At 40.2% G+C, this 12864-nt stretch overlaps 26 non-coding genes across 26 annotated transcripts; all 26 read right to left on the bottom strand.

Annotated features, from left to right (window-relative positions):
• Positions 1 to 1100: 1100 nt before the first annotated feature.
• On the bottom strand, positions 1101 to 1172 carry Trnap-agg. The gene has a single exon. It is a non-coding gene; the product is annotated as a tRNA-Pro (tRNA).
• A 498-nt stretch (positions 1173 to 1670) lies between these two features.
• Positions 1671 to 1742, bottom strand: Trnap-cgg. The gene has a single exon. It is a non-coding gene; the product is annotated as a tRNA-Pro (tRNA).
• A 368-nt stretch (positions 1743 to 2110) lies between these two features.
• On the bottom strand, positions 2111 to 2184 carry Trnan-guu. Its single transcript has one exon. It is a non-coding gene; the product is annotated as a tRNA-Asn (tRNA).
• Positions 2185 to 2319: 135 nt separating this feature from the next.
• Trnap-ugg lies at positions 2320 to 2390 on the bottom strand. The gene has a single exon. It is a non-coding gene; the product is annotated as a tRNA-Pro (tRNA).
• A 245-nt stretch (positions 2391 to 2635) lies between these two features.
• Positions 2636 to 2706, bottom strand: Trnal-aag. The gene has a single exon. It is a non-coding gene; the product is annotated as a tRNA-Leu (tRNA).
• Positions 2707 to 3210: 504 nt separating this feature from the next.
• On the bottom strand, positions 3211 to 3282 carry Trnap-cgg. The gene has a single exon. It is a non-coding gene; the product is annotated as a tRNA-Pro (tRNA).
• Positions 3283 to 3651: 369 nt separating this feature from the next.
• Trnan-guu lies at positions 3652 to 3725 on the bottom strand. Its single transcript has one exon. It is a non-coding gene; the product is annotated as a tRNA-Asn (tRNA).
• Positions 3726 to 3860: 135 nt separating this feature from the next.
• Positions 3861 to 3932, bottom strand: Trnap-ugg. Its single transcript has one exon. It is a non-coding gene; the product is annotated as a tRNA-Pro (tRNA).
• An 804-nt stretch (positions 3933 to 4736) lies between these two features.
• Trnap-ugg lies at positions 4737 to 4808 on the bottom strand. The gene has a single exon. It is a non-coding gene; the product is annotated as a tRNA-Pro (tRNA).
• A 340-nt stretch (positions 4809 to 5148) lies between these two features.
• On the bottom strand, positions 5149 to 5222 carry Trnan-auu. The gene has a single exon. It is a non-coding gene; the product is annotated as a tRNA-Asn (tRNA).
• Positions 5223 to 5723: 501 nt separating this feature from the next.
• Trnap-agg lies at positions 5724 to 5795 on the bottom strand. Its single transcript has one exon. It is a non-coding gene; the product is annotated as a tRNA-Pro (tRNA).
• Positions 5796 to 6294: 499 nt separating this feature from the next.
• On the bottom strand, positions 6295 to 6366 carry Trnap-cgg. The gene has a single exon. It is a non-coding gene; the product is annotated as a tRNA-Pro (tRNA).
• A 369-nt stretch (positions 6367 to 6735) lies between these two features.
• On the bottom strand, positions 6736 to 6809 carry Trnan-guu. Its single transcript has one exon. It is a non-coding gene; the product is annotated as a tRNA-Asn (tRNA).
• Positions 6810 to 6944: 135 nt separating this feature from the next.
• Positions 6945 to 7016, bottom strand: Trnap-ugg. Its single transcript has one exon. It is a non-coding gene; the product is annotated as a tRNA-Pro (tRNA).
• Positions 7017 to 7261: 245 nt separating this feature from the next.
• Trnal-aag lies at positions 7262 to 7332 on the bottom strand. The gene has a single exon. It is a non-coding gene; the product is annotated as a tRNA-Leu (tRNA).
• Positions 7333 to 7836: 504 nt separating this feature from the next.
• Trnap-cgg lies at positions 7837 to 7908 on the bottom strand. The gene has a single exon. It is a non-coding gene; the product is annotated as a tRNA-Pro (tRNA).
• Positions 7909 to 8276: 368 nt separating this feature from the next.
• On the bottom strand, positions 8277 to 8350 carry Trnan-guu. The gene has a single exon. It is a non-coding gene; the product is annotated as a tRNA-Asn (tRNA).
• Positions 8351 to 8485: 135 nt separating this feature from the next.
• On the bottom strand, positions 8486 to 8557 carry Trnap-ugg. Its single transcript has one exon. It is a non-coding gene; the product is annotated as a tRNA-Pro (tRNA).
• A 245-nt stretch (positions 8558 to 8802) lies between these two features.
• Positions 8803 to 8873, bottom strand: Trnal-aag. Its single transcript has one exon. It is a non-coding gene; the product is annotated as a tRNA-Leu (tRNA).
• A 475-nt stretch (positions 8874 to 9348) lies between these two features.
• Positions 9349 to 9420, bottom strand: Trnap-ugg. Its single transcript has one exon. It is a non-coding gene; the product is annotated as a tRNA-Pro (tRNA).
• Positions 9421 to 9760: 340 nt separating this feature from the next.
• On the bottom strand, positions 9761 to 9834 carry Trnan-auu. The gene has a single exon. It is a non-coding gene; the product is annotated as a tRNA-Asn (tRNA).
• Positions 9835 to 10335: 501 nt separating this feature from the next.
• Trnap-agg lies at positions 10336 to 10407 on the bottom strand. Its single transcript has one exon. It is a non-coding gene; the product is annotated as a tRNA-Pro (tRNA).
• A 495-nt stretch (positions 10408 to 10902) lies between these two features.
• On the bottom strand, positions 10903 to 10974 carry Trnap-cgg. Its single transcript has one exon. It is a non-coding gene; the product is annotated as a tRNA-Pro (tRNA).
• A 368-nt stretch (positions 10975 to 11342) lies between these two features.
• Trnan-guu lies at positions 11343 to 11416 on the bottom strand. Its single transcript has one exon. It is a non-coding gene; the product is annotated as a tRNA-Asn (tRNA).
• Positions 11417 to 11551: 135 nt separating this feature from the next.
• Trnap-ugg lies at positions 11552 to 11623 on the bottom strand. The gene has a single exon. It is a non-coding gene; the product is annotated as a tRNA-Pro (tRNA).
• An 809-nt stretch (positions 11624 to 12432) lies between these two features.
• On the bottom strand, positions 12433 to 12505 carry Trnap-cgg. Its single transcript has one exon. It is a non-coding gene; the product is annotated as a tRNA-Pro (tRNA).
• Between the last annotated feature and the right edge of the window lie 359 nt (positions 12506 to 12864).

The following is a 12864-nucleotide window of genomic DNA, read 5'->3' as shown; positions in this document are numbered from 1 at the left end:
GTATCTCCCGCACCCAAAGCGGGAATCAGACCCCTAGACTGCTCACTGCGTGTTTGTGTTGGATCCAATGTACAATATTGTAGTAAATAATAGGCACTCAAATTTAAAGAAATGTCCGGGCTCGTCGGGATTTGAACCCGGGACCTCCCGCACCCAAAGCGGGAATCATACCCCTAGGCCAAAGAGCAAAGGGTCGTACCGACTTCGTATTGTGTTGCATCCAATGTACAACATGCTACGGGTTCTACACAATAAACACATTTTACACATGATTGCGACTTCGTTTAATATCTAAGCCGAAATCATAACCTAGTCTAACAAGCCACGGGTTTTATCCAGTGCATGTTTTGTGTTGGAACCAATGTACAACATTGTTGTAAATAATATGTTCTCGATCCAATATACAATACTGTAGTGAATAATATATGCTCGAATTTAAAGAAATGAATAATATAATTATCAAATACTATTGAGTATAAACAATATGCATTGAATATTCCAGAGTATAAAACAATAACTACTTTACGCCCCGGGTGGGCTCGAAAACATCAACCTTTGGGTTAATAGCGAACGCGCTAGCCAACTGCGCCACGGAGACTCTTATCGCGCTGTTGATAATAGTAGGAGAAAATTATATATAAGCATAAACAATAATTATAATTATTGAACAATAATAGGTATAAACAACAATTATTCTTATACCCATTAAACTACACTAATCTGTAACCCACGGCGCAACCAGTGCCCAATACCTGTCCATAGTTCATCACAAATAGTTAACATTTACTTCACTCCTATAAACTATACAAACTATACAAAGCCTACTTTCGGTTTGAGGGACAGCTTCTGAAACGCTGTACCCCCATGTAATATATAATATGCGCTCGAATTGAAAGAAATGCCCGCGCTCGTCCAAGATTTGAACCCGGGACCTCCCCTACCCAAAGCGGGAATCATACCCCTAGACCAACGAACTACATGTTCTACCCAGTGCGTGTTTGTGTTGCATCCAATGTACAACATTATAGTAAATAACATATTCTCGATCCAATATACATTATTGTAGTAAATGATATGCGCTCGTATTTAAAGAAATGTCCGGGCTCGTCCGGGATTTGAACCCGAAACCTCCCGCACCCTAAGCGGAAATCATACCCCTAGACCCACGAGCCACGCGGTATACTCAATAAACACATTTTACATATGATTTGCCACATACATTTATTATCTTAGCCAAAATCATACCTCTAGACCAACTAGCCACGGGTTCTATCCAGTGCGTGACTGTGTTGCATCCAATGTACAACATTGTAGTAAATAATATGTTCTAGATCCAATATACATTATTGTAGTAAATAATATGTAGACCAACGAGTCGCCGGTTTTACCCAGTGCGTGTTTGTGTTGGCTTCACTGTACAACATTGTAGTGAATAATATATTTTCGATCCAATATACAATATTGTAGTAAATAATATGTACTCGAATTTAAAGAAATCCGGGACCTCCCGCACCCTAAGCGGAAATCATACCCAAGACCAGCGAGCCACGCGGTCTACTCAATAAACCTCTATACCAACGAGCCATGGGTTATACCCAGTGCGTGTTTGTGTTGGATCCAATGTACAGCATTGTAGTAAATAATAGGCACTCGAATTTAAAGAAATGTCAGGGCTCGTCCGGGATTTGAACCCGGGACCTTCCGCACCCGAAGCAGGAATCATACCCCTAGACCAACGAGCCACGTGTTGTACCCACTGCGTATTTGTGTTGCATCCAAGGTACAACATGCCACGGGTTCTACTCAATAAACACATTTTACACATGATTTGCCACTTACGTTTAATATCTAAGCCGAAATCATAACCCTAGACCAACAAGCCACGGGTTTTATCCAGTGCATGTTGTGTTGGAACCAATGTACAACATCGTTGTAAATAATATGTTCTCGATCCAATATACAATACTGTAGTAAATAATATGTGCTCGAATTTAAAGAAATGTCCGGGCTCGTGTAAACTACATATGTGATGAATAACATAATCATCAAATACTATTGGGTATAAACAATATGCATTGAATATTCCAGAGTATAAATAATAACAACTTTACGCGCCCGGATGGGCTCGAACCACCAACCTTTCGGTTAACAGCCGAACGCGCTAGCCAATTGCGCCACGGAGGCTCTTATCGCTTCTTGATAATAGTAACACATCTCAATAATCACATTTTACACATGATTTGCCCATTGCGTGTTTGTGTTGGATCCAATGTACAACATTTTAGTAAATAATAGGCACTCGATTTTATAGAAATGTCAGGGCTCGTGCGGGTTTTGAACCCGGGACCTCCCGCACCCAAAGCGGGAATCATACCCTAGACCAACGAGCCACGAGTTGTACGCCCCCGGATAGGTGCAATCCACCAACCTTTCGGTTAAACTTTAAATATTACTAATGAAAAGGCGTTTGTTCGTTACTTAGTTAACTAACCTATACTTACATTTAATAATCACTTATCCTAAAACATTGCTCATTCTAACATGGAACTTATATCTACACTAATCTGTAACCCATGTTGCATCCAATGTACAACATTGTAGTAAATAATATGTACTCGAATTTAAAGAAATGTCCGGGCTCGTCCGGGATTTGAACCCGGGACATCTGCACCTTAAGCAGAAATCATACCTCTAGACCAACGATCCAATATAAAACATTGTAGTAAATGAACACATTTTACACGTGATTTGCCACTTACATTTATTATCTAAGCCAAAATCATGCCCATAGACCAACTAGCCACGGGTTTTATCCAGTGCGTGTTTGTGTTGCATACAATGTACAACATTGTAGTAAATAATAAGTTCTTGATCCAATATACATTATTGTAGTAAATAATATGTAGACCAACGAGCCGCCGGTTTCACCCAGTGCGTGTTTGTGTTGGATACACTGTACAACATTGTAGTGAATAATATATTTTCGATCCAATATACAATATTGTAGTAAATAATATGTACTCGAATTTAAAGAAATCCGGGACCTCCCGCACCCTAAGCGGAAATCATACCCCAAGACCAGCGAGCCACGCGGTCTACTCGAAAAACTCTATACCGACGAGCCACGGGTTATACCCAGTGCGTGTTTGTGTTGGATCCAATGTACAACATTGTAGTAAATAATAGGCACTCGAATTTAAAGAAATGTCAGGGCTCGTCCGGGATTTGAACCCGGGACCTCCCGCACCCGAAGCGGGAATCATACCCCTAGACCAACGAGCCACGGGTTGTACCCACTGCGTATTTGTGTTGCATCCAATGTACAACATGCCACGGGTTCTACTCAATAAACACATTTTACACATGATTTGCAACTTACGTTTAATATCTAAGCCGAAATCATAACCCTAGTCCAACAAGCCACGGGTTTTATCCAGTGCATGTTTGTGTTGGAACCAATGTACAACATTGTTGTAAATAATATGTTCTCGATCCAATATACAATACTGTAGTAAATAATATGTGCTCGAATTTAAAGAAATGTCCGGGCTCGTGTAAACTACATATATGATGAATAATATAATCATCAAATACTATTGGGTATAAACAATATGCATTGAATATTCCAGAGTATAAATAATAACTACTTTACGCCCCCGGGTGGGCTCGAACCACCAACCTTTCGGTTAACAGCCGAACGCGCTAGCCAATTGCGCCACGGAGGCTCTTATCGCTTCTTGATAATAGTAACACACCTCAATAAACACATTTTACACATGATTTGCCCATTGCGTGTTTGTGTTGGATCCAATGTACAAAATTTTAGTAAATAATAGGCACTCGATTTTATAGAAATGTCAGGGCTCGTCCGGGATTTGAACCCGGGACCTCCCGCACCCAAAGCGGGAATCATACCCCTAGACCAACGAGCCACGAGTTGTACCCACGAGTTGTACGCCCCCGGGTAGGTTCAATCCACCAACCTTTCGGTTAAACTTTAAATATTACTAATGAAAAGGCGTTTGTTCGTTACTTAATTAACTAACCTATATTTACATTTAATAATCACTTATCCTAAAACATTGCTCATTCTAACATGGAACTTATATCTACACTAATCTGTAACCCATGTTGCATCCAATGTACAACATTGTAGTAAATAATATGTACTCGAATTTAAAGAAATGTCCGGGCTCGTCCGGGATTTGAACCCGGGACATCCGCACCTTAAGCAGAAATCATACCCCTAGATCAACGACCCAATATAAAACGTAGTAGTAAATGAACACATTTTACACAAAAATCATACCCCTAGACCAACGAGCGACATATTCTACCCAGTGCGTCTTTGTGTTGCATCCAATGTACAACATGCCACGGGTTCTATAATACTTAATAAACACATTTTACACATGATTTGCCACTTACGTTTAATATCTAAGCCGAAATCATAACCCTAGACCAACAAGCCACGAGTTTCATTCAGTGCGTGTTTGTGTTGGAACCAATGTACAACATTGTTGTAATTAATATGTTTTCGGTCCAATATACAATACTGTAGTAAATAATATGTGCTCGAATTTAAAGATATGTTCGGGGCTCGTCCGGTATTTATCCCGGTATCTCCCGCACCCAAAGCGGGAATCAGACCCCTAGACTGCTCACTGCGTGTTTGTGTTGGATCCAATGTACAATATTGTAGTAAATAATAGGCACTCAAATTTAAAGAAATGTCCGGGCTCGTCCGGGATTTGAACCCGGGACCTCCCGCACCCAAAGCGGGAATCATACCCCTAGGCCAACGAGCAAAGGGTCGTACCCACTTCGTATTTGTGTTGCATCCAATGTACAACATGCTACGGGTTCTACACAATAAACACATTTTACACATGATTTGCGACTTACGTTTAATATCTAAGCCGAAATCATAACCCTAGTCTAACAAGCCACGGGTTTTATCCAGTGCATGTTTTGTGTTGGAACCAATGTACAACATTGTTGTAAATAATATGTTCTCGATCCAATATACAATACTGTAGTGAATAATATATGCTCGAATTTAAAGAAATGAATAATATAATTATCAAATACTATTGAGTATAAACAATATGCATTGAATATTCCAGAGTATAAACAATAACTACTTTACGCCCCCGGGTGGGCTCGAACCATCAACCTTTGGGTTAATAGCCGAACGCGCTAGCCAACTGCGCCACGGAGACTCTTATCGCGCTGTTGATAATAGTAGGAGTAAATTATATATAGCATAAACAATAATTATAATTATTGAACAATAATAGGTATAAACAACAATTATTCTTATACCCATTAAACTACACTAATCTGTAACCCACGGCGCAACCAGTGCCCAATACCTGTCCATACTTCATCACAAATAGTTAACATTTACTTCACTCCTATAAACTATACAAACTATACAAAGCCTACTTTCGGTTTGAGGGACAGCTTCTGAAACGCTGTACCCCCATGTAATATATAATATGCGCTCGAATTGAAAGAAATGCCCGCGCTCGTCCAAGATTTGAACCCGGGACCTCCCCTACCCAAAGCGGGAATCATACCCCTAGACCAACGAACTACATGTTCTACCCAGTGCGTGTTTGTGTTGCATCCAATGTACAACATTATAGTAAATAACATATTCTCGATCCAATATACATTATTGTAGTAAATGATATGCGCTCGTATTTAAAGAAATGTCCGGGCTCGTCCGGGATTTGAACCCGAAACCTCCCGCACCCTAAGCGGAAATCATACCCCTAGACCCACGAGCCACGCGGTATACTCAATAAACACATTTTACATATGATTTGCCACATACATTTATTATCTTAGCCAAAATCATACCTCTAGACCAACTAGCCACGGGTTCTATCCAGTGCGTGACTGTGTTGCATCCAATGTACAACATTGTAGTAAATAATATGTTCTAGATCCAATATACATTATTGTAGTAAATAATATGTAGACCAACGAGTCGCCGGTTTTACCCAGTGCGTGTTTGTGTTGGCTTCACTGTACAACATTGTAGTGAATAATATATTTTCGATCCAATATACAATATTGTAGTAAATAATATGTACTCGAATTTAAAGAAATCCGGGACCTCCCGCACCCTAAGCGGAAATCATACCCCAAGACCAGCGAGCCACGCGGTCTACTCAATAAACCTCTATACCAACGAGCCATGGGTTATACCCAGTGCGTGTTTGTGTTGGATCCAATGTACAGCATTGTAGTAAATAATAGGCACTCGAATTTAAAGAAATGTCAGGGCTCGTCCGGGATTTGAACCCGGGACCTTCCGCACCCGAAGCAGGAATCATACCCCTAGACCAACGAGCCACGTGTTGTACCCACTGCGTATTTGTGTTGCATCCAAGGTACAACATGCCACGGGTTCTACTCAATAAACACATTTTACACATGATTTGCCACTTACGTTTAATATCTAAGCCGAAATCATAACCCTAGACCAACAAGCCACGGGTTTTATCCAGTGCATGTTTGTGTTGGAACCAATGTACAACATCGTTGTAAATAATATGTTCTCGATCCAATATACAATACTGTAGTAAATAATATGTGCTCGAATTTAAAGAAATGTCCGGGCTCGTGTAAACTACATATGTGATGAATAACATAATCATCAAATACTATTGGGTATAAACAATATGCATTGAATATTCCAGAGTATAAATAATAACAACTTTACGCGCCCGGATGGGCTCGAACCACCAACCTTTCGGTTAACAGCCGAACGCGCTAGCCAATTGCGCCACGGAGGCTCTTATCGCTTCTTGATAATAGTAACACATCTCAATAATCACATTTTACACATGATTTGCCCATTGCGTGTTTGTGTTGGATCCAATGTACAACATTTTAGTAAATAATAGGCACTCGATTTTATAGAAATGTCAGGGCTCGTGCGGGTTTTGAACCCGGGACCTCCCGCACCCAAAGCGGGAATCATACCCCTAGACCAACGAGCCACGAGTTGTACGCCCCCGGATAGGTGCAATCCACCAACCTTTCGGTTAAACTTTAAATATTACTAATGAAAAGGCGTTTGTTCGTTACTTAGTTAACTAACCTATACTTACATTTAATAATCACTTATCCTAAAACATTGCTCATTCTAACATGGAACTTATATCTACACTAATCTGTAACCCATGTTGCATCCAATGTACAACATTGTAGTAAATAATATGTACTCGAATTTAAAGAAATGTCCGGGCTCGTCCGGGATTTGAACCCGGGACATCTGCACCTTAAGCAGAAATCATACCTCTAGACCAACGATCCAATATAAAACATTGTAGTAAATGAACACATTTTACACGTGATTTGCCACTTACATTTATTATCTAAGCCAAAATCATGCCCATAGACCAACTAGCCACGGGTTTTATCCAGTGCGTGTTTGTGTTGCATACAATGTACAACATTGTAGTAAATAATAAGTTCTTGATCCAATATACATTATTGTAGTAAATAATATGTAGACCAACGAGCCGCCGGTTTCACCCAGTGCGTGTTTGTGTTGGATGGACTGTACAACATTGTAGTGAATAATATATTTTCGATCCAATATACAATATTGTAGTAAATAATATGTACTCGAATTTAAAGAAATCCGGGACCTCCCGCACCCTAAGCGGAAATCATACCCCAAGACCAGCGAGCCACGCGGTGTACTCGAAAAACTCTATACCGACGAGCCACGGGTTATACCCAGTGCGTGTTCGTGTTGGATCCAATGTACAACATTGTAGTAAATAATAGGCACTCGAATTTAAAGAAATGTCAGGGCTCGTCCGGGATTTGAACCCGGGACCTCCCGCACCCGAAGCGGGAATCGTACCCCTAGACCAACGAGCCACGGGTTGTACCCACTGCGTATTTGTGTTGCATCCAATGTACAACATGCCACGGGTTCTACTCAATAAACACATTTTACACATGATTTGCAACTTACGTTTAATATCTAAGCCGAAATCATAACCCTAGTCCAACAAGCCACGGGTTTTATCCAGTGCATGTTTGTGTTGGAACCAATGTGCAACATTATTGTAAATAAATGTTCTCGATCCAATATACAATACTGTAGTAAATAATATGTGCTCGAATTTAAAGAAATGTCCGGGCTCGTGTAAACTACATATATGATGAATAATATAATCATCAAATACTATTGGGTATAAACAATATGCATTGAATATTCCAGAGTATAAATAATAACTACTTTACGCCCCCGGGTGGGCTCGAACCACCAACCTTTCGGTTAACAGCCGAACGCGCTAGCCAATTGCGCCACGGAGGCTCTTATCGCTTCTTGATAATAGTAACACACCTCAATAAACACATTTTACACATGATTTGCCCATTGCGTGTTTGTGTTGGATCCAATGTACAAAATTTTAGTAAATAATAGGCACTCGATTTTATAGAAATGTCAGGGCTCGTGCGGGTTTTGAACCCGGGACCTCCCGCACCCAAAGCGGGAATCATACCCCTAGACCAACGAGCCACGAGTTGTACGCCCCCGGGTAGGTGCAATCCACCAACCTTTCGGTTAAACTTTAAATATTACTAATGAAAAGGCGTTTGTTCGTTACTTAATTAACTAACCTATACTTACATTTAATAATCACTTATCCTAAAACATTGCTCATTCTAACATGGAACTTATATCTACACTAATCTGTAACCCATGTTGCATCCAATGTACAACATTGTAGTAAATAATATGTACTCGAATTTAAAGAAATGTCCGGGCTCGTCCGGGATTTGAACCCGGGACATCCGCACCTTAAGCAGAAATCATACCCCTAGACCAACGATCCAATATGAAACGTAGTAGTAAATGAACACATTTTACACAAAAATCATACCCCTAGACCAACGAGCGACATATTCTACCCAGTGCGTCTTTGTGTTGCATCCAATGTACAACATGCCACGGGTTCTATAATACTTAATAAACACATTTTACACATGATTTGCCACTTACGTTTAATATCTAAGCCGAAATCATAACCCTAGACTAACAAGCCACGAGTTTTATTCAGTGCGTGTTTGTGTTGGAACCAATGTACAACATTGTTGTAATTAATATGTTTTCGGTCCAATATACAATACTGTAGTAAATAATATGTGCTCGAATTTAAAGATATGTTCGGGGCTCGTCCGGTATTTATCCCGGTATCTCCCGCACCCAAAGCGGGAATCAGACCCCTAGACTGCTCACTGCGTGTTTGTGTTGGATCCAATGTACAACATTGTAGTAAATAATAGGCACTCAAATTTAAAGAAATGTCCGGGCTCGTCCGGGATTTGAACCCGGGACCTCCCGCACCCAAAGCGGGAATCATACCCCTAGGCCAACGAGCAAAGGGTCGTACCCACTTCGTATTTGTGTTGCATCCAATGTACAACATGCTACGGGTTCTACACAATAAACACATTTTACACATGATTTGCGACTTACGTTTAATATCTAAGCCGAAATCATAACCCTAGTCTAACAAGCCACGGGTTTTATCCAGTGCATGTTTTGTGTTGGAACCAATGTACAACATTGTTGTAAATAATATGTTCTCGATCCAATATACAATACTGTAGTGAATAATATATGCTCGAATTTAAAGAAATGAATAATATAATTATCAAATACTATTGAGTATAAACAATATGCATTGAATATTCCAGAGTATAAACAATAACTACTTTACGCCCCCGGGTGGGCTCGAACCATCAACCTTTGGGTTAATAGCCGAACGCGCTAGCCAACTGCGCCACGGAGACTCTTATCGCGCTGTTGATAATAGTAGAAGTAAATTATATATAGCATAAACAATAATTATAATTATTGAACAATAATGGGTATAAACAACAATTATTCTTATACCCATTAAACTACACTAATCTGTAACCCACGGCGCAACCAGTGCCCAATACCTGTCCATACTTCATCACAAATAGTTAACATTTACTTCACTCCTATAAACTATACAAAACTATACAAAGCCTACTTTCGGTTTGAGGGACAGCTTCTGAAACGCTGTACCCCCATGTAATATATAATATGCGCTCGAATTGAAAGAAATGCCCGCGCTCGTCCAAGATTTGAACCCGGGACCTCCCCTACCCAAGGCGGGAATCATACCCCTAGACCAACGAACTACATGTTCTACCCAGTGCGTGTTTGTGTTGCATCCATGTACAACATTTTAGTAAATAACATATTCTCGATCCAATATACATTATTGTAGTAAATGATATGCGCTCGTATTTAAAGAAATGTCCGGGCTCGTCCGGGATTTGAACCCGAAACCTCCCGCACCCTAAGCGGAAATCATACCCCTAGACCCACGAGCCACGCGGTATACTCAATAAACACATTTTACATATGATTTGCCACATACATTTATTATCTTAGCCAAAATCATACCTCTAGACCAACTAGCCACGGGTTCTATCCAGTGCGTGACTGTGTTGCATCCAATGTACAACAATGTAGTAAATAATATGTTCTAGATCCAATATACATCATTGTAGTAAATAATATGTAGACCAACGAGTCGCCGGTTTTACCCAGTGCGTGTTGTGTTGGCTTCACTGTACACATTGTAGTGAATAATATATTTTCGATCCAATATACAATATTGTAGTAAATAATATGTACTCGAATTTAAAGAAATCCGGGACCTCCCGCACCCTAAGCGGAAATCATACCCCAAGACCAGCGAGCCACGCGGTCTACTCAATAAACCTATACCAACGAGCCATGGGTTATACCCAGTGCGTGTTTGTGTTGGATCCAATGTACAGCATTGTAGTAAATAATAGGCACTCGAATTTAAAGAAATGTCAGGGCTCGTCCGGGATTTGAACCCGGGACCTTCCGCACCCGAAGCAGGAATCATACCCCTAGACCAACGAGCCACGTGTTGTACCCACTGCGTATTTGTGTTGCATCCAAGGTACAACATGCCACGGGTTCTACTCAATAAACACATTTTACACATGATTTGCCACTTACGTTTAATATCTAAGCCGAAATCATAACCCTAGACCAACAAGCCACGGGTTTTATCCAGTGCATGTTTGTGTTGGAACCAATGTACAACATCGTTGTAAATAATATGTTCTCGATCCAATATACATACTGTAGTAAATAATATGTGCTCGAATTTAAAGAAATGTCCGGGCTCGTGTAAACTACATATGTGATGAATAACATAATCATCAAATACTATTGGGTATAAACAATATGCATTGAATATCCAGAGTATAAATAATAAACAACTTTACGCGCCCGGATGGGCTCGAACCACCAACCTTTCGGTTAACAGCCGAACGCGCTAGCCAATTGCGCCACGGAGGCTCTTATCGCTTCTTGATAATAGTAACACATCTCAATAATCACATTTTACACATGATTTGCCCATTGCGTGTTTGTGTTGGATCCAATGTACAACATTTTAGTAAATAATAGGCACTCGATTTTATAGAAATGTCAGGGCTCGTGCGGGTTTTGAACCCGGGACCTCCCGCACCCAAAGCGGGAATCATACCCCTAGACCAACGAGCCACGAGTTGTAGCCCCCGGATAGGTGCAATCCACCAACCTTTCGGTTAAACTTTAAATATTACTAATGAAAAGGCGTTTGTTCGTTACTTAGTTAACTAACCTATACTTACATTTAATAATCACTTATCCTAAAACATTGCTCATTCTAACATGGAACTTATATCTACACTAATCTGTAACCCATGTTGCATCCAATGTACAACATGTAGTAAATAATATGTACTCGAATTTAAAGAAATGTCCGGGCTCGTCCGGGATTTGAACCGGGACATCTGCACCTTAAGCAGAGAAATCATACCTCTAGACCAACGATCCAATATAAAACATTGTAGTAAATGAACACATTTACACGTGATTTGCCACTTACATTATTATCTAAGCCAAAATCATGCCCATAGACCAACTAGCCACGGGTTTTATCCAGTGCGTGTTTGTGTTGCATACAATGTACAACATTGTAGTAAATAATAAGTTCTGATCCAATATACATTATTGTAGTAAATAATATGTAGACCAACGAGCGCCGGTTTCACCCAGTGCGTGTTTGTGTTGGATGCACTGTACAACATTGTAGTGAATAATATATTTTCGATCAATATACAATATTGTAGTAAATAATATGTACTCGAATTTAAAGAAATCCGGGACCTCCCGCCTAAGCGGAAATCATACCCAAGACCAGCGAGCCACGCGGTGTACTCGAAAAACTCTATACCGACGAGCCACGGGTTATACCCGGTGCGTGTTCGTGTTGATCCAATGTACAACATTGTAGTAAATAATAGGCACTCGAATTTAAAGAAATGTCAGGGCTCGTCCGGGATTTGAACCCGGGACCTCCCGCACCCGAAGCGGGAATCGTTACCCCTAGACCAACGAGCCACGGGTGTACCCACTGCGTATTTGTGTTGCATCCAATGTACAACATGCCACGGGTTCTACTCAATAAACACATTTACACATGATTTGCAACTTACGTTAATATCTAAGCCGAAATCATAACCCTAGTCCAACAAACCACGGGTTTTATCCAGTGCATGTTGTGTTGGAACCAATGTGCAACATTATTGTAAATAATATGTTCTCGATCCAATACAATACTGTAGTAAATAATATGTGCTCGAATTTAAAGAAATGTCGGGCTCGTGTAAACTACATATGATGAATAATATAATCATCAAATACTATTGGGTATAAACAATATGCATTGAATATTCCAGAGTATAAATAATAACTACTTT

The sequence above is a fragment of the Ctenocephalides felis genome, unplaced genomic scaffold, assembly GCF_003426905.1.
Source record: "Ctenocephalides felis isolate EL2017-DRISC unplaced genomic scaffold, ASM342690v1 CF-g0.4_SCAFFOLD_01959, whole genome shotgun sequence".
NCBI classification, from domain to species: Eukaryota; Metazoa; Arthropoda; class Insecta; order Siphonaptera; family Pulicidae; genus Ctenocephalides; species Ctenocephalides felis.
Note: the sequence above shows the minus strand (reverse complement) of the source record. Positions and strands in the feature narration are given on the sequence as shown.